This window comes from Schistocerca cancellata, chromosome 7 (assembly GCF_023864275.1).
Source record: "Schistocerca cancellata isolate TAMUIC-IGC-003103 chromosome 7, iqSchCanc2.1, whole genome shotgun sequence".
Lineage (NCBI taxonomy): Eukaryota > Metazoa > Arthropoda > Insecta > Orthoptera > Acrididae > Schistocerca > Schistocerca cancellata.
In genome coordinates, this window is record NC_064632.1 from 196160795 (window position 1) to 196185605 (window position 24811).

The following is a 24811-nucleotide window of genomic DNA, read 5'->3' on the forward strand; positions in this document are numbered from 1 at the left end:
ATTTATCGTCCACGTTTCACTTCCATACATGGCTACACTCCATACAAACACTTTAAGAAACGACTTCTTGACATTTAAATCTATACTCGATGTTAATAAATTTTTCTTCTTCAGAAACGCTTTCCTTGCCATTGCCAATCTACATTTTATATCCTCTCTACTTCGACCATCATCAGTTATTTTGCTCCCCAAATAGCAAAACTCCTTTACTACTTTAAGTGTCTCATTTCCTAATCTAATTCCCTCAGCATCACCAGAATTATTTCGACTACTTTCCATTATCCTCGTTTGGTTTTGTTGATGTTCATCTTATACCCTCCTTTCAAGACACTGTCCATTCCGTTCAACTGCTCTTCCAAGTCTCTTGCTGTCTCTGACAGAATTACAATATCATCAGCAAACCTCAAAGTTTTTATTTCTTCTCCCTGGATTGTAATACCTACTCCGAACTTTTCTTTTGTTTCCTTTATTGCTTGCTCAATATACAGATTGAATAACATCGGGGATAGGCTACAACCCTGTCTCACTCCCTTCCCAATCACTGCTTCCCTTTGTTTATGGTGTATAATGCATAGATTCTTGCCCAGAAGTAAGCGTGTTCAGCACAAAAATTGTCACGCTGTATAATGCCGTAGAATTTTAGCAAGCCCATCTGCTCAAATATCACAGAGTTTGTGACTATTATCGCAAAAAAACACAAAATTGCTCTAAGATCTTAGATGAAAATTGGTACATTTTTGTAGCAATTGCTAACAGCTACTGCTAATAGTTTCAATGTCTGCCACACAACATAATTATGTACTGACAGTGCACTAGTTTTCCCTAGACAGTAAACTGCATCCTACGCGCCTCTCTGCACAAGCAATGTCTTATGTGCTGTGTCGTGCGAAGAAGACAGAGTCAGCGCAAAAGCACCACAGACGCAAAGATGCGATCTGGTTCCAGTGCGATAGAGACTCGCCACTTGCGCAAGTTCCGCCAGTGCCAGGGGCGGCGTTGAGGATGAAGATACCGACTTCGCCTCGGCCAATTGCCGGCCGAGTTCAGTTCGCCAATGACCGGACGACAAAGACTGAAGCCTACTCGGAAGATAGAAGAGCGGCTCTCGCCCACTGGGTTCACCGTCCAAGGCTGACTTAGACAGGGAACGTCGTTTAGTGAACTCTTGGAATTGAACCGACGGTTGTTGTATATTGCATTTGCTAAGCATTGTGAAGTTTATCGACGATTATTTCCACGTATCCACTGAGGGCCTTTCTTTGTGTTATATTACCAGCAGTGTTGCAGACTTTATTATTCAACTAGACACAAAGATAAGTAAATCTTTTCCACTCATTTGTGTGACTTATACATAAATCACCTTGTGGATGACATTGGAGGTTCACTGAGGCTTTTTGCGGATTATGCTGTGGTATATCGAGAAATTGTAACAATGAAAAATTGTACTGAAATGCAGGAGGATCTGCAGCGAATTGACACAAGGTGCAGGGAATGGCAATTGAATCTCAATGTAGACGAATGTAATGTGCTGCGAATACATAGAAAGAGAGATCCCTTATCATTTAGCTACAATATAGCAGGTCAGCAACTGGAAGCACTCAATTCCATAAATTTTCTGGGAGTAGGCATTAGGAGTGATTTAAAATGGAATGATCATATAAAGTTGATCGTCGGTAAAGCAGATGCCAGATTGAGATTCATTGGAAGAGTCCTAAGGAAATGCAATCCGAAAACAAAGGAAGTAGGTTACAGTACACTTGTTCGCCCACTGCTTGAATATTGCTCACCAGTGTGGGATCTGTACCAGATAGGGTTGATAGAGGATACAGAGAAGATCCAACGGGGAGCAGCGCGCTTCGTTACAGGATCATTTGGTAATCGCGAAAGCGTTACGGAGGTGATAGATAAACTTCATTGGAAGACTTTGCAGGAGAGACGCTCAGTAGCTCGGTACGGGCTTTTGTTGAAGTTTCGAGAACATACCTTCACCGAGGAGTCAAGCAGTATATTGCTCCCTCCTACGTATATCTCGCGAAGAGACCATAAGGGTAAAATCAGAGCGATTAGAGCCCACACAGAGGCATACTGACCATCTTTCTTTCCACGAACAATACTAGACTGGAATAGAAGGAAGAACCGATAGAGATACTCAAAGTACCCTCCGCCACACACCACCAGGTGGCTTGGGGAGTATGGATGTAGATGCAGATGTAGAACAGACAGTTGTAAATTGCATTTGCTATGTACTGTGAAGTTTGTCTACGATTATTTGCACTTAGCCATTGAGAGCCTTTTTTTTGTTATATTACTAGCAGCGTAGGAGACTTCATTATTCAACTAGTCACAAAGATAAGTAAACCTTTTTAACCCATTTGTGCGATTTTGTTACTAATCTGTTCGAATGTTCTAGAACCTTCGTTCTCCTAACCTCTTCCCTCACCCCGGGGCATAACTGTGTAATAGTGCCAGGGAGATATTATCTTAGCGGTATACTGGAACAGAAGCCGTTTCACAAACTCATAGACTCGGCCTGCACAGCAGTAGCGGCGATGCCTTTACAAAAACCGGCGACATGGGTTTACAAAACTGTCGACGATGCTACACAAAACTATGCAACGTGTATGTGCAGTATTTCTTGAATCGGGGGATCAAAGTTAATGAACAGAGGATCACGTGTAAGCGCCCCGAAAAACGGTGCATAGTTCTTGTGAAGACTAGCGTCCGTAATCTTGCTCCCTCAACCGGCAGGGAACCTCTTGATGAAGTGCAATCTCTGCTCGTCGCATGTCTGCAAACTTCGTGTCAGGAGGAATGTTCAACTTCGATACCTGATCCTTAGTACGATGTAACGGCAACCTCTGTGAAACACCTTTAACTTGTGAAATGTCCCCTTAGAAAAATTTATGAATAACTGTGCTGACAGACCTCTTACATTATTTGCTTTTCAAACAGCTGAGCAAAACTGAACGTACTCAGACATTTCGCTGTTTACCTATTCTGATCAACACTAAACTGACACGCAATATTTTTAGCGCAACGCAATCTGACTTTTAATAATCCCTACAAAGGAACGGCCCTAACCAACAATAACCTATACCTTTCATGAATCACTTACCGCACAAAAATTTTCGTTACTCGAACTACTGCAATACAACGAGCGCCAATACTGACAGCTAAATAAAAGATTCTTACTACTGAAGTCACTAACTACTGATAGGCACAGTTAGCAAATGAAAGATTTTGATAAAGAACAAACAATGTATTTACCTTAATAGTGTTCAAAAGTCATAATATATATATCAGTTCATGACATCCAGTCTTACAAATTAACTGTCTCTGATGGACACACGTCCAGATAATCCGCTCTCAAAACTTCCCCTTCTCTCTCCCCACATCCACCGCTGCTGGCGGCTCACCTCCAACTGCGCAACGCTACGCGCTGTTAACAGCCAACTACAATACCGAATATTACAACAATGCTAACCAGCCACAGACCGCACACAGCAGAGCCAGTGATTTTCATACAGAGTGCTACGTGGCGTTACCAATATAAAAACCTAAACAGCCTATTTATACTTGTTATAATTCAGTCTTGTACGTTTCAGTTTCTTCTTCATCCTAGGATTATTCCCCGTGTCTCCGCCAGGTGGCATGCTTTTCAGATATGGCGTTGTTAGTACCGCTGAGTGACTGGATGCCCTTTCAGATGCCAACACTTCCCACTTAGCGGGATGTGATAAACCTACTGAAGAGTCACATCCAGGCTGTTGAGCACCGTGGCGGTCATCGCTAGCCCATCAGTCTGATTCCATCCGGGGCCGACGCACCTCCCGTGTGCCGAAGGCGACCGCTTTAGCACATGGACTGCCGGACCTGAATCACGCAAGGTTAATTACCAGGCCCAAGGTGTGTAAAATTGTTAGCCATATCTCCTGTGAAATTAATTCTTCAAATTCATTCCTGTTAGGCCACGTGTATAGGTATTACTCAAAACCTTTAAAATATGGTTATGTGTCAGTAGGAGTTGCCCAGTGAGCATTACCTACAAATTTAATTATGTATATAGAGAATTACAGTCTCCCCCCCCTCGGTTAGGTGTGCGGTCTAACGCACTGCTTTCCGGGCGGAAGGCGTGCCGCTACCCGGCACGAATCCGCCCGGCGGATTAGTGGCGAGGTCCTGTGTGCCGACAAGTCTGTGTATGGTTTTTAAGGTGGTTTCCCATCTGCCTCGGTGAATGCGGGCTGATTCTTCTTATTTCGCCTCAGTTACACTGAGTCTTCGATTGCTGCGCAAGCACTGTCTACACGTACGCGTACACCATAATCACTGTACCACGCAAACACCAGGGTTACACTCGTCTGGTGTGAGACGTTCCGGGGATCCACTGGGGGCTGAACCGGACAATAACCCTGGGTTCAGTGTGGGGCGGCGTTGGGATGATTGGACTGCTGTAGCCTGTTGTGGTGTTGTGAACTACTGAGGGCTACGGCGGGGACGACGCCTCTCCGTCGTTTCTAGGTCCCCAGTTCCATACAATACATTACAATATAATATAGAGAATTTATTTATTCCATAAATCGAGGATACTGACGATTTTTACTTGTTGTCAACAATGATACTGGCGAAATATCTGTCCCATTGATTCCAAGTCTTTCCACAATGTTTTATTTTTAAGTTCGAAGTCAGATAAAAATGAAAAAAGAAATATTTTTACGTTTGATATAATTACAAATTAACAATTTCGAATTTTTCCCTTTACTTATACTATGAAACCTTGCTTCTTGACACATTTCATGATTCTAGGCCTCCTACAGGTTTCGATGAGTGAGTTTTCGTGTAACAAAACATATGACATAAATGCCCGTATCCTTAGGCTGTACTGACTTATCTTTACACCGCCAAGGAATCGTCGATCTGAGTATGTGACATAACTTTCAGGAGAAAAAGGGTCTTAACAGACGGACAGTCAGACAGACGGATAAGAAATGACAAAAAATGTTTTATTTTCCGCCATATAATATATATATTAAAAATTAAAAATTTTCGGATATTTTCCTCTACTTGTACGGCAAAGCCTTCCTTTTTGCAAAATTTCATGAACCTACATCAATAGGACCAGCACCCATGCGCTGTTGCCATTTTTGGGGGTGCAGTCAGCCTCGTGATGCCAATTGAGAAGCTACTCGACCGAATAGTGGCGGCTTCGGTCAAGAATACCATCATAACGACCGACCGAGCGGTGTGCTGACCCCACGCCCCTCCTATCCGCATCCTCCTCGGAGGATGACACGGCGGTCGGATTGTCCTGGTAGGCCACTCGTGGCCTGACGACGGAGTGCTTTCTAGATCAATAGGAACAACGCTACAAGTTTTCATGAGTGTATTTTTGAGCGTCAAAATATGTGACATAAATGGCCGTATTGTTTGATTGCATTGACTTAGGAGATTGAAATATTTGCGTCCACAAGGGACCATTGATTTTAATATGTGATTTAAATTTGAATTTGATTTGTCTAATCGTTTCTGAAAAAAATAGGGTTCTTAGCAGTAGGGCAGACAGACAGACAGACAGATCAACAACAAAGGGAATCTATAAGGGTTTCATTTTTAAAGATTGACTCACGGGACCCTAAAAAAGTACCCTTTTCATTATTTCAGAAGAATGACAATTTTGGAAGAACAGAACAAAAATATTATAAATGTTGCATATTTAATACATAAAAAGATTGTTTTACAAATAAGCGGTAAATGTATCAATATATTTCAATTAATTACTACTTTGGGTGGCCGAACGGTTATAGGCACTTCAGTCTGGGACCGCGCGACCGCTACGGTCGCAGGTTCGAATCCTGCCTCGGGCATGGATGTGTGTGATTTCCTTAGGTTAGTTAGGTTTAAGTAGTTCTAAGTTCTAGGGGACTGATGACCACAGAAGTTAAGTCCCATAGTGTTCAGAGCCATTTACACCATTTTGAACTACGTTGTTTGCTTTACTCTATTTTGCAAATTTGGCTAGTGAAGGAAACAAGCACACGAACTTTCTATTCGGGCCAGCCTTACAGTTTCTGGTAACTTTATTTGATTTCCGTATTACTTTAGATCTGTCGAATTTTTGGAGTGTAGTTTTCGATCGAAACCAATCCACAAAGGGAATCTATTTCTACAGTAACTGTGTCCACCCACACTTGTAGCCATCTGCACGTTTTTCTTTGATAGCACTGTCAATAACTCGTTGCTAGGCATAACGATTCATCTCGATGACATTCATTTCCAAAACTGGATTTTCCAAAAACAATCTGAAAAAATCTATTTCACCGTATTTTCCATTTTCGTCTTCGCATGAAAGCAATTCCATCCTTACAGGTTGTGGTAAAATCATTCGTATTTCCAGTTATACAGGGTGTCCCAGATATCTTGTCCACCCAAAATATCTCTGGAACAATAACAGTTATTGGAAAACGACTTTCACCGGTATCAATGTAGGGCTGGGGCCCATGAATGTACATATTTGGAAACATTCTAAAACGAAAGCATATGTGTTTTTTTAACACAAACTTAAGTTTTTTTTAAATGGACTTCCTATATTTTTTCTTCACCAATCCATAGCATGACAAAGCACATACACAATGGCGTTGATTACATCGCAATATTGCTATTAGATCCCGAGATATTGAGACGCGAAGTTGACGCTTGAAACACCCGACATGCGCTGCTAGCGCACGTTCTGAAGCTCAGGCGTGAACCCCATGCTGCCCGTAATCGCGATGTGATTGACATGTGTAATTACAGTGCCATACTTATCAAGAGGTCCGAAACGAATAATACGGTTGCTGCCATCAACTCTCATTAGCACATAATGGTTTCCCTCTTGCACGTTTTACGTATCTACGTGCACAATATGAAACGGTACCGATCGGTGTACACCCGTCAGGTTGTCTTATTTATCCTGCACACCCAAAATAAGGATTATCTAATGCGTTATATGACCCATTGTGCCTGTCGCGCAGGGCCTGGCTCTACCTAGTCAAGTGTCCAACGTAGTTCCCACTACTGCCACAGTTACCACTTCGCCTTGTTTATGATTTGCGACCCATGCAAACTCCTGTACTCCACCACTCTCCGAGCATCCTATTTGTTGTTGCTTTGTTGTGCAGTACACCGCTTGCCAGTGTAGTCGTTCATCAGAGTAACCTAGTGACGGTACGGAGGTAGTGAAAGGTCTCTGTTGGATTCCTTTCATGTTCATTTCTGAAATCTGTTGTCATTTACGGCATAAAATTCCTCTTCTAAATTTACTGTGGCGTTTCTGACTATCTGTGAGGAGACTGAGTAGTGGAACGTGTTACTTTTACACATAAACATGAACGATCTGTCACACTACTACACTTTAAAACACAGTTTATATGTAATTCATGTCACACAGTCTCATACGGAACCTACATCCGCTTTCTTTTATATACTGTATATGATAAGATACTGTCATCCCCCTTCCCTTCTGTGTGAATGAGCAAATTGCATGCTTGAGGGTAGCAGACAAGCCTGTCTGCTAGAGAACAATAGGACCAACGTCGGAACAGGTAGCTACGCTTTCTAAAAGCAAAGAGGTTTCTATCCTTAGTTTGGTCCTGTCCGTCCCTTGTCATGTTGGTATAGGAAGCTGCCCCTCTGGCCACTTCCGTTTGTATTTGTGAGCCACCCTCAGGAAGGGACGAGGTCAGTCTGTCCACGGCGAGCGTCTGAAGTGGTAAGACCTCCGGCTAAGCGCGTGTCTGCTAAGTCCGTAGGACAATGGATTTCTTAAGTTCAGCCTAACTGAAAATTTAATCACCTTTATTTCAGATTTAGCTCTAAAATATCTAATGTTATCTTAAAGTACAGCGCAGTGTAATTCGAGTGTGAAGTTCAGAATATATTCCGGTAGTTGCTTTGTCACTACTTTGTGAGTAAAGTGGAACCACGTGTTGATCAGTAACTCTAACTAAGATCATCAATCTTAAATGCGAATGTGCGTGAGATTATAACGTCTCGTCTTGACAATATTTTTCAATATAGCAAGTTTTCTTTATGTTCAACCCACGTGGGGTGTACTTTGTGAGACCGGTACCACGAGCTTATACAGTTGTTTGACCCATCAGGTTAATAGTAAGACGATAGTAACCAGCTCGAGGTTTTTCTTTTGTAAATTGCTTTTCTATCTAATTTATTTTAATTATCAAAATTATTGTGGAGTTACACTCTTAGTGTAAACCAAGTTGACCACGTGAAGCATGTGGTGTAATCATCAAAGTAGCCCTCAGCTATTCTTTTCGGGAAGATTTCACAGAGAGTATGAATTTAGTATACCAGTGTGTGGTAATTACATGACGGACAGGATTGCGCTACGAACGTAACTTCTTTGGGTGAAAATTGAATCGGTTGGTTGTGGTTAATTTCCTCTTGCATATGACGTTCTTCGTGTGTTATTTTATGAATGCAGTGTTGTATGCAGTCTCCCAATCTTGGCTCCATATTTGATGTGTTCCGTAAGATTACAATCTCATATTTTCATAATCCTAAATAAGGCACCAGCTTAGTTACGACTCAAGTTTAATATGCTGAAATGTCAATGATCAATGTTAAAATAAATTTCCAAATATAAACTGATTTATTTCTTTTTATTTAAATTCTCTTTTATATATATATATATATATATATATATATATATATCACCGGTTGTCGTATGACTATTAAAAGATTATAGTTGATGTTAGTCTGGTTGGGAATTTGGTAAGCTAGACTGGATAACTGGTGAAACAGTTGCGCAGTAATGCAAGGTTAACTTCCTCAGATAGCTCACAGCTTTTAAACCGCTTTTATTGTCTATCAGCACCGCTTTCATAGCAATTAAAGCAACAACATTACAGTAGTACACATTGTGAATAAACGTTGTGTTGTGGAACTTATACTGTACAGTATAATGTACACACATGAAGATATGGTAGAAATGCTGCTGATCTATGGAGAATATACGTTGACGGGAAATACGTTATGAGATTGCTTGTTTGTTGATAGTACTGTTAGCGAACATTAGGATTATTAAGTTAATATGTCTGTTTTCTACCCTATTCTACACACCTTTACTGTACCCTATTGTAGGTGGACGAAATGCTGTTCAGGCAGAACGACTATACCGAAGACGATTCCCTGACAAGCCATCGCCTTCACGCCGGATGTTTGGTCGTCTCACATCTCGTCTACGTGAAACGGGAAGCTTAAATCCAAGACCTCGACATCGTCCTAGAACACGCACAGATGAACGTGCTGAAGTTGCTGTGCTCGCTACCATAGCTGTGAATCCTCAAATCAGCACACGTCAAAGTGAACGTGAAGTTGGTGTGTCGAAATCAAGTGCACAGCGTATTCTTAAACGTCATAAATTTCATCCTTACCATGTTCATTTACACCAGGATCTTCATGAAAATGACTTCCGCAATAGGGTAACATTTTGTCGGTGGGCTCAGCAAATACTTCTGACTAATCCAAATTTTTTTGCAGATGTTCTCTTTACCGATGAGGCATCATTCTCCAACAAAGGAATTGTCAATATGAGGAATATGCATTATTGGTCCGCAGAAAATCCAAAATGGCTCCGTCACGTAGAGCATCAACGTCCGTGGAAAGTTAATGTTTGGTGTGGGATTATTGGAGATACCATTATCGGACCTTTCTTTATAAATGGCATCCAGAATGGCAGACAATACTCCAGATTTATACGACACAATCTTCCTGTTCTCTTGGACACCGTACCTCTGAACCGGAGAATGGTCATGTGGTATCAGCATGACGGATGCCATGCACATAACGCCTTACGAGCACGACGACTTCTGAACCGTAAGTTCCCTGGTAGGTGGATTGGACGAGGTGGCCCAAAAAGGTGGCCTGCCCGATCTCCGGACCTTACACCGCTGGATTATTTTCTTTGGGGAGCAGTGAAGGATGCTGTTTACCAACATGAACCAACAACACCAGAGGACATGAAGCAACGCATTATTGATGCTTGTACAGCCATCAAAGGGGAAACAGTAGCACGAAGTAGGGAATCCTTCATCCGCAGAGTGACCCTATTTATGCAAGCCTATGGGCATCACTTTGAGCATGAGTTGTGAACGCTATGTTTAGTATGTAGTGCTGGTATCGCAGAGGAAGTTTCTACAAAGGGCCATTTTACCCAGTGATGTGAAGAAGCATATGTTTACAACAATTTGTCATTTAACACATTAGATAAACATAACATTGATAATTACGTGATAATAAAACTAATTGGTTAAACATGTTTACATTCATCTTCTATGTCCTCCCTGAACTTCCCAAATCAAAACATATTTACCTAAACAGCGGTAAAACTTTTAGTCCACTTGCTCGTTTAACTAAAACCATCAACATGAATTTTACTATTACGAGTGAATGATTAACTGTCACTTGCGCTAGATCTACAGTAAAGTAAAGTTTTAGCGTTGACGGCATTACCTTTTTAGTAACGGATTAACGATAAGCGAAGTTAACTTTGTGACTAACGTTGCGGTACACAGATATGTTACAGAACCGCATCACCCATAGCCTATGGGATAAATACCTGCTGGAATGTACGACGTTAATGCAGGATGGCAGCAGACCGTATTATTCGTTTCGGATCTCTTGATAAGTATGGAAGTGTGATTACGCATATTAATCACATCGCGATTACGGGCAGCATGGGGTTCACGCCTGAGCCTCAGGACGTGCGCTAGCAGAGCATGTCGGGTGTTTCAAGCGTCAACTTCGCGTCTTAATATCTCGGGATGTAATGGGAATATTGCGATGCAATCAACGCCATTGTGTATGTGCTTTGTCATGCTATGGATTGCTGAAGAAAAAAATATAGGAGGTCCATTTAAAAAAACATAAGTTTGTGTTAAAAAACACACATGCTTTTGTTTTAGAATGTTTCCAAATATGTACATTCATGGGCCCCAGCCCTACATTGATACCGGTGAAAGTCGTTTTCCAATAGCTGTTATTATTCCAGAGATATTTTGGGGTGGACAAGATAGCTGGGACACCCTGTATAATGCCAAGTAACTTCGGTGTCCTCTCTTGCAGGTACATTTGCTGATTTATAAACAGCTGGCCTTTCTCTTTTCCTCGGTATGCCTGCATCTGAATCTCGGAATCACAATCAGAACTTCCAGGAAAGTATTCAGGATCATCGCCATGAGATGCTTCGCCAGACAAACTGGCCCCACTCTCATTGAATTTGCTTTCCTCGTCCAGCTTACCCGCGGTCATCTCCGTGTCGGACACTGTCAGAAACTCACAAGAAACTCACATGCTCAAATCTTCGCGGAAACACGATTTCAGACACAGATAACCTCTAGCAACGTTGGCGCCCAATTTACCGACAATGTTAACAGACGTCGTGTACGCAAGGAAACAGTTGACTGCAAGGCAAACTACAAGAGGCGAATGTCACATATTTCGGAACCAAAAGTACACGGTGTCTCCAGGAGACCGAAGTCCGAAAAAACTGGTACGCCTACCTAATATTGTGTAGGCCCCTCGCGAGCACGCAAGTGGGGCAACACGATGTGGCATGGCTCGACTAATGTCTAAAGTAATACTGGAGGGAACTGACACCATGAATCCTCCAGGGTTGTCCATAAATCCATAGGAGTACCGTACGAGGGAGTGAAGATCTCTTCTGAAAACAAGGCATCCCACATATGCTTGATAATGTTCTTGTCCGGGGAGTTTGGTGGCCAGCGGAAGTGTTTAAACTCAGAAGAGTGTTACTGGAGCCACTCCGTAGCAATTCTGGACCAGTGGGGTGTCGCAATATCCTGCTGGAATTGCTTAAGTCCGTCGGAATCCACAATGGACATGAATGGATGCAGGTGATCAGACAGGATGCTGACGTACCTTGTCACCTGTCACTGTCGTATCTACATGTGTCAGGGATCCCATATCACTCCAACTGCACACGCACCATACCATTACAGGGTCTCCACCAGCCTGAACAGTCCCCTCCTGACATGCAGCTTCCATGGATTCATGAGGTTGTCACGATTCCCGTACACGTCCATCCGCTCTATACAATTTGAAACGAGACACGTCCGACCAAGCAACATGTTTCCAGTCATCCAGTCATCATCAGTCCAATGTCCGTATTGACAGGCCCAGGCGAGGCGTAAAGGTTTGTGCCGTGCATGCATAAAGGGTACACGAGTGGGCTTCCGTCTTCGAAAGCCCATATCAATGGTGTTTCGTCGAATGGTTCGCACGTTGACATTTGTTTCTTCCAGCATTGAAATCTGCAGAAATTTTCGGAAGGGGTGCACTTCTGTCACATTGAACGATACTCTTCAGTCGTCGTTGGTCCCGTTGTTGCGATTTCGGAGATCTGATGTTACCTGATATTCACGCCACACTCGTGAAATGGTCGTACGGGAAAATCGCCTCTTCATCACTACCTCCGAGTTGCTGTCTCCAATGACTTGTAAGCCGACTATATCGCCACGATCAAACTCACTTAAATCTTGATAACCTGCCATTTTTATAGCAGTAACCGATCTAACTACTGCACCAGACACTTGTTGTCTTATATAGGCGTTGCCGACCGCAGCGCCGTATTCTGCCTCTTTACGTATCTCTGTATCTGAATACGCATGCTTATAACAGTTTCTTTGGCGCATCACTTTATATGAGTAAATGAATTCAATGTTGCTGTGAATACGACTCGTACACACGGCCTGCAATATTTGTATCAATTTGATGTACGTGGCCTGCTAAGGAAGTCGCCTCCTCCCTTTCTTTTCTTCTTTCTTGTCTGTCGTATGACCCTTTCATTCATCAAAAATGGTTCAAATGGCTCTGAGCACTATGGGACTTAACTTCTAAGGTCATCAGTCCCCTAGAACTTAGAACTACTTAAACCTAACTAACCTAAGGACATCACACACAACCATGCCAGAGGCAGGATTCGAACCTGCAACCGTTGCGGTCGCGCGGTTCCAGACTGTAGCGCTTAGAACCGCTCGGCCACCCCGGCTGGCTTTATTCATCAAGAATGTCCCTTTGCAAGACAAGCATTTTCTTGCAAATGTTTATTGATGAAAGTGTAAACACTACGAAATAGTATAAGTACTTTATCGGCTAGACGAGAATGAGTGACATAGGCAGCCAAATCTCGCACTTCGCATCGCCATTTGTGCTCCATCATTGAGGGGTAAGTACGTACTTGAATCCCACCACCGGCTATCAAGAGGTAGTGGAACCAGCACCATAGGATGCCCCGAAACGGAAGTAACAGAGTATCCAAAGAACCTGAAACACGATTTAAAAGTCAGAGACTGTCATGTACAGAAATGATAGTGTGAACCAAGACATGTCGTTGTTTCGAGTAGTAAAGAATAGTATCACCTCAGACCCAGGATACAGATACAAATCACTAGAGAAGTACAAGAGTCACTGAGATATGTATAAAGCTACAACTAATATAATCTACGGAAAAAGCTACAAAAATTATGTACTTTTTCTTCCATTTGTGAACATTATTAAGCACATGTCATAACGTTTGTCGAAGAGTTGCAGCAAGACATCATATAGTTTGCTTCTGCAATTCGAGAACAGAATTTGATTTGAGAAAGTTCGATAAGGAAAAATCAGGACACCGAAATGGGCAACAAATACTACACCTAGGAAGTTAAAACGTTATCGATGATTTCTTTCTCCAGCTGAAACCACGTCTACTGGTGCTGACGCTCAGTTGTACTGTTGTACCAATCGTATGGAATTTTCTTGCAGCAGATATGTACTTTCCGCAGTGAAATTGGGTGAACATTTTGCATTCACGTGTCTATCAACGTGCAACCATCCCTCGACAGACCAAAACCAGTTTACGAGTTCTTCTGCATCTGCAATAAGAAATTACTTGAATCACTAACAAGGAGCTAACGTGTTCTGTTTTCTTCAGGTAACAACAAATGAAGAGCATTAAGCCGCGCGGGCTAGCCGCTCGGTCTATGGCGCCTTGCCATGATTCACACAACTTCCCCCGCTGGAGGTTCGAGTCCTCCGTCGGGCGTGGGTGTGTGTGTGTGTGGTCCTTAACGTGAGTTACTTTAAGTTAGATTAAGTAGTGTGTAAGCCTAGGGACCGACGAACCTAACAATTTTGTCTCATAGGAATAAAAACAAAAGTATTAACTTTCTCCGGGTATATCTTTTATAATTTGTGCTATCTAAGCGGCCACAACAAACGGAGAGATCAGACAGGTTAGATACGTGTCACATAAAGTCAAACAATATGCAGTGCGCACGCCTATCAGTTTACTGGTGTCAGCACTTTTAGTCAACCACTTCTATCCGCATTTCTCTCCTAGTCTATCTTCTGGAACTAACCTTACAGTCGTTAGGTTGCTTCACTTTTTCAACATCCTGTAGTTGTTACATTGAAGTTCAGTCCAATAGATCTCTTCCAATGCTAATGCAAGAGGAAGATTGGTATTTGCCTGATCATTGTGTGATCTGAGTTCAAGGAATTACGTCATCTACAACCTTCCGAACTTCATGGAAGTTCTCCTTTATACCCGATGGAATTAGAACTATATGTAAATTGGAGGGGGGGGGGGAGGGGAAGCAAGAATGGAAAGGGAAGGGAGGGTATTACTGCTGTCAGATGCATCGGGCATTATGCGGAGTCAGCGGTGACGAGAAAATCTGTATACCGGACCGGGCCGGGACACTGAGTCATCGCAACTGCGGATGCTATCTCGGCACGTCTCATTGCTGATCCACATTCCCATTGAGCCCCTACCAACCGTAGTCCTTGTACATTTCCTCCCACAGGAGGTCGGACGTATTTGTGAATCCTCACTGAAGAAGGTGGATCCATTTCCCAGCTAGGCGTATCAATTATATGGCGTATAATGGAGCTAGAACTGCCGGACGAAAGGATATTGTAGAGACATGGCTTAGCCACAGCTTATGGGATACTAGCAGAAGTAAGACGGTAAGGGTGGGTTGTGAGCCGTGCGTGGACAGCTCAGTGGGTACAATTCTTGTTGCGAAATGCAAAGGTCCCATGTCGAGTTCCAGCCTGACACACAGTTTTAGTCTGCTAGAAAGTTCCAGACTAACGCACACTCTGGTGCAGAGTGAAAATTCGCACCGGAAGTCAACTGGAGCTGATCAAATACTTTCGCTAACAACGATTTCAACAAGAAACCCTGTTAAGTAATAAATATCGTCGAATTTTCACCTGATCATTACTATAGAACCAAAGCGGATGGTCTGATAATTACAAAAATTGAAACTTCCTGGCAGATTAAAACTGTGTGCCGTACCGAGACTCGAACTCGGGAGGTTTGCCTTTCGCGGGCAAGTGCTTACTCCGCTGCACACTCCGCTGCAGAGTGAAAATCTCATTCTGGAAACATCCCCTATGCTGTGGTTAAGCCATGTCTCTGCAATATCCTTTCTATCAGGAGTGCTAGGTTCGCAGGAGAGCTTCTGTAAAGTTTGGAAGGTAGGAGACGAGGTACTGGCAGAAGTAAAGCTGTGAGGACGCGGCGTGAGTCGTGCTTGGGTAGCTCAGTTGGTAGAGCACTTGCCTGCGAAAGGCAAAGGTCCCGAGTTCGAGTCTCGGTCCGGCACACAGTTTTAATCTGCCAGGAAGTTTGATATCAGCGCACACTCCGCTGCAGAGTGAAAATCTCATTCTAATTACAAAAATAGTCAGTCGCGCTGATTTTTGATGACAGAAGTTTATGGTAAAAGAAGACTTCTAAGGACGGGGAAGGGAATTTATATATGTGATTAAGGCTGGCGGAGGTGGAACTGTAAATACTCCACCATGTTCTACATACTTGGACAACTGAACTAAATGCGGACACTCATAAACGCGTGAGCTTGAGCAGATGTAAGCGGGGAACCTCCATCCGGTGGGTAGTTAGCCTGCCTTAAAGCCGGGGGCAGCTTGGGAGCAGAATGCTGGCCACTGGAGGCGGAGGCGCGCAGGTAGCTTCCGTGTCGCCGGGGATTCCCCGGTCTCTCTGGGACAGCTGCTTGGTGGCGAGGGTTGGGAGGGGGGGGGGGGGGGGGGGAGACGTCGCGCCGGACAAAAGCGCAGCGGCAGCGCCGCCTCATGCATTTTCCATGCGCGCCGCCCGACGCGTCGAAGGCGACGGACAAAGCCCCATCGCCCACACTGTTCGTAACAACGTCACGAATGCAGGTAGAGCCTGCCCATAGCGGCGCAGACTTTCACTCTGTCTTCTTTCCGAGGGAGCACTCATGACGGCTATGCAAATGCAATATGTGCAGAAAGATTTGTAAAATTAAATCAAAGCCAAGTAAATACAAGCACCAAAATTTCTTGGCAGGTTAAACCGTGCATTGGCCAGGGACCAGAAACCGTGAACTTTGCAGCAGCCTGTTTTAATCAGCCAAGAAGTTACGTGTAAGTCGACACACCACTACAATGAGAAAATCTTTCTGTAATTGAGGAATAATAGTTTCGTATATTCCAACGACTTTAGTCGACTTTACTATATGGCTGCACGAAACAGCTCAAAAAAAAAGGTTCAATTGGCTCTGAGCACTATGGGACTTAACATTTATGGTCATCAGTCCCCTAGAACATAGAACTACTTAAACCTAACTAACCTAAGGACAGCACACAACAACCAGCCATCACGAGGCAGAGAAAATCCCTGCCCCCGCCGGGAATCGAACCCGGGAACCCGGCCGTGGGAAGCGAGAACGCTACCGCACGACCACGAGATGCGGGCACGAAACAGTTGAGTCAGTTACGAGGGCGCTTATAAAATTTGAATGCAGCATTGTTACTGGCGACTTCGACAACATCAAGGTATGAAAGGACTGAAAGAGGCCTAATAAAAATTGGAAACGCCGTAAAGATACTTTTGACAACCATTCAAAACACATATTGTCACTGTGGCGCAATTTATACAGTCCGAAAGATCTCATGGTAAGTGTCCGTGAAAATGCATAGAAAATACGTAGATCGGACGTCTTGTATGCATGATTTGAGAGAGCAAAGTGGATGCATGGTGACCTCAGATCACCAAAATTCTTCCGACTGTAGGAACATAAATTTAATTTTTCGGTGCACTATGCATCAGTCGTGGATGGAACATGACTGTCAGAAAAATATGACTAAAGCTTATATTGTAACAAATAAGCCCTCGGTCACAAATGTTAAGTTAAAATTGACCTGGTTTCGATGCTACTATGAGCGTCGTCTTCAGAATTAGACTAACTGTACTAAAACATTAGGTGTATAGTACATTAATAAAATTAAAGTTTGTACTGACTCGAAAAGATGCAGTACTTACAAGTCACATATTAAAAAAGATCTAAGCCGGAAAGCCGACGTCATGAACACTTGTGAGATGGCGAGCCGCTAAGGGCTGCTCGTACTGCGAACAAGGGTTGCAACAAGACTGAGGTGCCCACTTCAGAAAGTGTGGGCAAGTAAACATGGTGTTGCTACGAGCGCCATTTAGTAGCCGCAGAAACAACTAGGCTACTGTACATTCAAAATTAGACATGAGATTGTGATGCAGCTGATTCAGGCATAACGTAAGCATTAATAATAACAGGATGAAGTTGAAAATGATGTTATGTTATTGTTTTCTATAACGGACCCGCCGATAGAATTGATCATATATTTAAACTTTTTAGCGACCTCCATAAAAAATTTCTTTCACTATTGAACTCGAAAACGATAACCGCCAATTAAATTATTTAGACTTGACGCTTACAATAGAAGACAATAACATCACTTTCAATATTTTTCGAAAAGAAACGTATACTGACCAAATCGTCCCTGCTTCCTCTTTTCATCCACAGTCTCAAAAAATAGCCTTTTTTTCACTCTGCCGTCCACCGAGCCACCTCCATACCACTTTCAACAGAAAAGTTTAATGAGGAGATTAATTTACTTAAAACCATAGCAGTCAATAATGAATATACGCCTTACATAGTGGACGATATCCTGAAAAAGAAAACTGCAAGAACTACCACGCTCAACACCTCATGCACTGAAATTAACCCAAAAAAACGTTTTTCTATTCCACTCATAGGACCCATTTCCTATCAGATTCAGCGCATGCTTCGCAACAAATACGACTGCAATGTTGTCTTCTCTACTAATAATAATCTAAAGAGAAACTTCATTCATAATTTGAAATCCATTCGCTCCCCTACAAAAAGTTCTGGCGTTTATAATATCGTCTGCGATACCTGCTCCTCCTATTATATAGGGCAAACCGGACGTGCTTTCACCATCAGATATAAAGAACATCTTTTGAGAAAGAACGGCACCAGTCCACTAAATTCATCCTTTGCCGATCATCTCTTAATTACTGGACACGTGCCTAAAGCCATAGGCGATAACAATATTCTGCATACCGAAAAGAAAGGGCGTAAGCTAGATGTCTTAGAGGAATTGGAGATTTTCAAACATCTCACTCGTCATGATGGCCTCATTCGCAACGAACAGCTGCAGCTGCGAAATAAAAACTTTTTTGACTGTATAAAGCCATTGCTTGATCTTTGATTCAGATTTCCTCATGCAGTTTACCGAAACGTTGTTTTCCTGTCACATCTTTGCTGTTTTCTTGTATGTCATAACTAACGTTTTTACGTTACAAAATGTATCTCTATTTAAAGCAGATAAATATGTAACTTCAACGTGTTATTATTAATGCTTACGTTATGCCTGAATCAGCTGCATCAAAATTTCATGTGTCTAATTTTGAATGTACAGTAGCCTAGTTGTTTCTGCGGCTACTAGATGGCGCTCGTAGCAACACCATGTTTACTTGCCCACACTTTCTGAAGTGGGCACCTCAGTCTTGTTGCAACCCTTGTTCACAGTACGAGCAGCCCTTAGCGGCTCGCCATCTCACAAGTGTTCATGACGTCGCCTTTCCGCCTTAGATCTTTTTTAATATGACTTGGGAGTACTGCATCTTTTCGAGTCACTAAAAACTTTAAATTTATTAATGTACTATATACCTAATGTTTTAGTACAGTTAGTCTAATTCTGAAGACGACGCTCATAGTAGCGTCGAAACCAGGTCAATTTTGACTTAATATTTGTGACCGAGGGCTTATTTGTTACAATTTAATTCTGACGCGGTCACTGATCCTTAGCAGCTATGTTCAAAGTTCTATGACTAAAGCTACATGAGACTGCTCTAACATTCTGCGTGGTGTCTGTTGTTCTATATCGTGTCTCCCTACCACTTTCGCGCAACGACGCTCTGAGCGTGTTTTTTAGGGAATTGACTAGTTTGAACCTGGGAGCTGTTGCTGGGGAGGAGACGTCAGACCACACATGACATGTAGAGTTCAGAAGAGTTCAGTGAGACTAGCGATGATATAACCAAATACTTAATGATTTTAGCGTCAGCTCCACTGCACTCCCTGTAAAAGAATCTTAATACTAACTAAATTTAGTGGAAGGGGTTCAAGGCTTTCCTATTTTTAGTTAGCTGGTAAAATAACGTCGAAAAAGCAGTTAAGTTTACCTTTGGAAATTTTATTCTACTCACAAAACATTGTTTATAAATTGCACTATTGATAAAAGGAAATGTTTTAATACAGGATGGTAAAAACCAACTGTGTTCAACATAAATGTCAACGAATATTCCCTGAATGGGTTTCCAAGTTCTACAATGGATCGAAGGATGACCTATGCAATATCACATCTATAATCTAGGTATAAATTAAGTTTCACAAAAGAGATAACTATCAAAATGGTCTACAGTGACCCTCAATTATCTTTAATTACTCATCTAACTTGTCGTAAATTACAGTGGCTGATGTGGCTTCTTAATAATTATATAACAGAAAAATCATCGCGTTCCAGATTTTAACTTACGTAGCAAATGTGAATAGCATGAGCTTAAATTGACGATCGACACTAGTATTACGCAAAACGGGGATGTAACAGATGAAACTTCTGCAGTTCTGAGTGAACCCTTATGCGCTCAAAAATGCGGCATCGCGTGTGTTCATTACCTTGTCGGTGCTTAAGCAGCGTCAGGGCGGCGCAGCTCCTCACATCTCGCCGTCTCGGAAGCAACTCTTTCCTAACTTCTCCTTACTACAATTTATCGAAGTTGGTTTAAAAAAACTATCTGGCTGTGTTTTCATCTGACCAATCAGGGTCTCAATGTTAACCTTAAGCTCCTCCTACAAAAATCCTGTCTATCCAATGAGAAACGTTAAACTTTTCGTGGTGGGGCAATGTTCTTAAAGTTTGCAACGTAACAGAGACGCGAAAAGTCTCACGCTAAAACTTGCGGTCTTTCTCTGCCTCGTGATGACTGGGTGTTGTGTGACGTCCTTAGGTTAGTTAGGTTTAAGTAGTTCTAAGTTCTAGGGGACTGATGACCATAGATGTTAAGTCCCATAGTGCTCAGAGCCATTTGAACCATTTTGAAAACTTGCGGCAGGGGTGGCCCTTTTAATGTTATCGTAAGATCTATACTGTTCTTCTGGAGGGCTCTAGCTTTTAACATGGGCTGGGTGGTGGTCCTAGCGGTTAGCTGGCGACGTGGGTGTCCGTCCCTTATCGTAGGGCCTTCTAGCTTAACACGGTTCTGCTCTCGGCTTCTGTTCTCTTTTCTCCCCTCGGAACTGCGTCTGTCTCACGGTGGGAAGGTATGACATGCTTTTAGGCATTCTTGTGTTAGTCTGTGGTATTCCATTTCCTCACTAGTTACTCGTATTACTTTGGTTAATTTAATGTCACGATTTATTCGGAGCTATGTGACATACTATTGGATGTGCTTATCATGTCAGGGTTTTCATGGAAGGTGTTAGATTTGCCTGACACCTTACACTGCTTTATACAAGCTACACCAGACGGTGCATCTAACCAACCATAACAATGACAATAAAAGTTAATAATTATGTGCAATAAATTTTAATACGTTTCTAATGGACCAGCATTTTTTGGTGTATCGCCAGTGCTTTGATTAAAAGCAAACGCACAAGATTAAGGTCAACAGATTACTAACGGCGCTTGGATAACAATATAGTTTATTACTACAATATAAAAAATATTCAGTTTCTTCAGTCTTGATGAAGTATGGTATGATCACAATGAAGGGTGCAGCGATCCAGAGTCTTAAATGGTAGAGTTTTTATTTTCTGTCTCACGAATTTTTTAAAACGAATTTGATAGAAGACATACAAATTCTACAATTTTATCTGCCTTCATTAAAATCGTGACCGAAATAGAAGTGCGTTTGGCGTCCACCGTTGAGAGCGGCTGCTATCATGCACCAGAATACACAGAAACTGAAAGTTGTGTCTACAACGCTAGTGACAACTCACTTTAATGTTCGGATCAGGGACATACTGGTGAACCCATAAAGGGTAGATCATTTATAGTTTTATCCTGTTAAATAAAATATGACCACTTGTGTTTTAATTAACTGATTGATCGGACCTAACTTTATTTCTGAACTTTAGCAGTATTATAATGTGGGATACACCTTTCGCCATATCAAATTAACTTGGTGGAGCTATTGCGCTACCTATCACGAAGAAGCATTACTTTTCAATTGGTAAATTCTAGTTACTGCAATGTTGTCTGATATCGGCAAGAAGACGGTCATAAGTGACCCTATGATTTGTCTGAAAATGCAACGTAATCTGACAAGATCACTAAGAAGTGTCTGGTCTTCCCTGACCTGACCCTCCTCACTTTTTTTTATATGCAGTTCCAATAAACAATTGGACAATCATGCTCACGACGATCGAATCTTTCTCTGATTTAAGAAGAGAGTATAGCATTGTAGCAATGATTGTAAGGTAAGGTCACCTTCTTTCCTAATTAACAATATGACTCACCATAGTTTGGGCGGAGAGCTCGAGGCTGAGCCGACAAACAACAGAGGCCAGTGAATGCACCGAACAGCAGGTAGATTCCCAGCAAACGTATTCCGGTGTGGCGTCACTGTGCGGCTTGGGCCAGGTTTCGCCAGGGAAATAACAGTATTTCCATATTCGCCCCCAATTAAACGGCACCGCATCAAGTCATCCCAGCAGAGGAGGGATCATCTTCACTGTTCTGCTCTTCTACGAAGAAACGTTATGTCGCTGAACTTCGTTATATTATCAGCGAATAAGCGAGAGATGTGCCCAGGGAGGTCCATTTCAACAGATGTCTATCTTTCTTCCCTGTACGAATGCAAGTAAAATGTTCCGACCTGGCCTGTGTCCTTTTCATCACCAGATGCAGAGGCGACTGTCTCTCGCCACGACAGACGGGTGAGAGGAACTTCGTTACCAACTGACAGAAAGAAGCGTCCTGAGAACTCTTAAAAACAAAGCTGCGTGTTGCAGTATTTTTCCATGAGAAACGACCGGTCACTGTCCGACAAAAAGGCCCGCGTTTGTGAGACCGGAACAGGCTAACAAAACAAAACAAAAAAAAAAGTGTGTGAAGTCTTATGGGACTTATCTACTAAGGTCATCAGTCCCTAAGCTTACACACTACTTAACCTAAATTATCCTAAGGACAAACACACACACCCATGCCCGAAGGAGGACTCGAACCTCCGGCGGGACCAGCCGCACAGTCCATGACTGCAGCGCCTCAGACCACCCGGCTAATCCCGCGCGGCAACAGGCTAACAGATACTGGACAGGATGTGCAACCTGTGGTGGGAGTAAAACCGAAAACGAAAAAAAAAATCTTTTGGCTGAAGCTAGGAAAAATCTTGCCATTGTCGGAAAAAGATTTCTAGCACGAAATCCCGTGTGAAATGACGCTAGGAGCACTGTGTTTACTTGATTCGATACGCAGACAAAAAAAATGGTTCAAATGGCTCTGAGCACTATGGGACTTAACTGCTGTGGTCATCAGTCCCCTAGAACTTAGAAATACTTAAACATAACTAACCTAAGGACATCACACACATCCATGCCCGAGCCCGGATTCGAACCTGCGACCGTAGCAGTCGCGCGGGATATGCAGACAGCGCGATGTTCAGTTCACTTCATACGCAGGACGGTCTTGGACATAGAGATGGGGTGAGGGAGAAGGCGATATATTCAGTTAAACTGGCGACAGCCTGGAGTCTGGTGACCTCCAACTACGCGTCTGCGGTCATCACGTCTGCTCCAAATTATGGTAAAACCGTACAGAAGTTTCGGTGGAGCAGGTCGCAATAAAGTTCGGGTTTTGCTTATTCAAGTACATTCACGGAGGTTCACCATGACTCAGTTCACAAGCGTAGCTCACATGCAGTTTTTCTCTTTCTCGATCATGTACTCACTGTGTTGATGCGTTTCCACTATGTTTAATGAATCTCTTAGGAAACGACTTGTCAGTGTCGTATATACCCTCATCAGACAGCCCTCCAAGATTCTTAGTGTCCTTTCTCTTGCAATCGATTTCGTGTTTCTGTTAATCTGTGGAAATTGTGCAAACTCCTTTTATTTCATGTGTAAACTCATAATGAATGCTATACTGCTGTACTGAGGTGCAGTCTTCGACGCTGAGTAGTACTTTCCGTCTTCTTGTCTAACCCGCGTCTGAACAGTTCAGTGCGAAAGGTGTAACCGTAAGCGCTAGAGACAACATATTTATGAAATCGCCGCTCAGTACATTATTGTCGCCGACTTCTACATTTTTCTTAGTTCTGATGTAACTGCTAAGTGTAACAAGTGTTAGATGTAACGTCTATTCTACATTGTTGTATTTCTTGTTAACCGTCGTGTGTCATCTTCGGTACTTAAGAGAAACTTCGTGTTCGTAGTTAAATGAAAATTAAAGTATGATGTGAATTCTATGGGTACTGCTGCAAGATGTTCACTCTGACATATATGAAATTAAGATGCGTATTTAAAATTAATAAGTACTGTCAAGAACCTGAAAATATCAACGTTCTTTCAATAACGTGTACTATCGACTTTACGACAAATAATGGAGAATTCGTTCATTGTTGTTGATTTTTATTCTTAAATCACTTTTTAAAGTGCTACTGGCGTGTAAGTGAGGCCCTGAATTTGAACGTATTGGCTACAACATTCACTGTGGAAAGTGTCGTCCACTAGGAAGACAAATTATTTGGGTAAGCTCAGTCCAATAATTTAAAACATACATGGAATCTGCTAGAATAATTCATTAAATCAATAAACAGTCGTTTTTCCAAATTTAAAAAAGATGAGGTTATTGTCTCGATTACAGTATTTAAAAAATTTGGGTCTCCGTGTGTTAATAAATGTCGTTTTCATGGAGTACGATTCGCTAAACGTTTCGTCTACAAGCATCCTGCATCTCTTTTCCACCTCCTGTAATTAATGTGAATAGCAGTCCCTGCTTGAGAAACGCTATTTTAAATTATCAATGAAATTCACTCCCAGATCAATCGTTCTGGAGTCATGCGAAATGCCGTCTGCGAGCGTGCGAGATCTGTGTACAATGGGCTTTAAATCCAAATGTCTGATGAAGTTACACAATGGAATCAAATTTAACGCTGTTTTATAATGAAGTGTCATAATCAAGTCCAGGTAGATACCAGTTTTAAAAAATGGTTCAAATGGCTTTGAGCACTATGGGATTTAACATCTGACGTCATCAGTCCCCTAGACCTTAGAACTACTTAAATCTAACTAACCTAAAGACATCACACATCCATACCCGAGGCAGGATTCGAACCTGCGACCATAGCGGTCGTACGGTTCCAGACTGAAGCGCCTATAACCGCTCGGCCACACCGGCTGGCTACTAGTTTTATTACAAG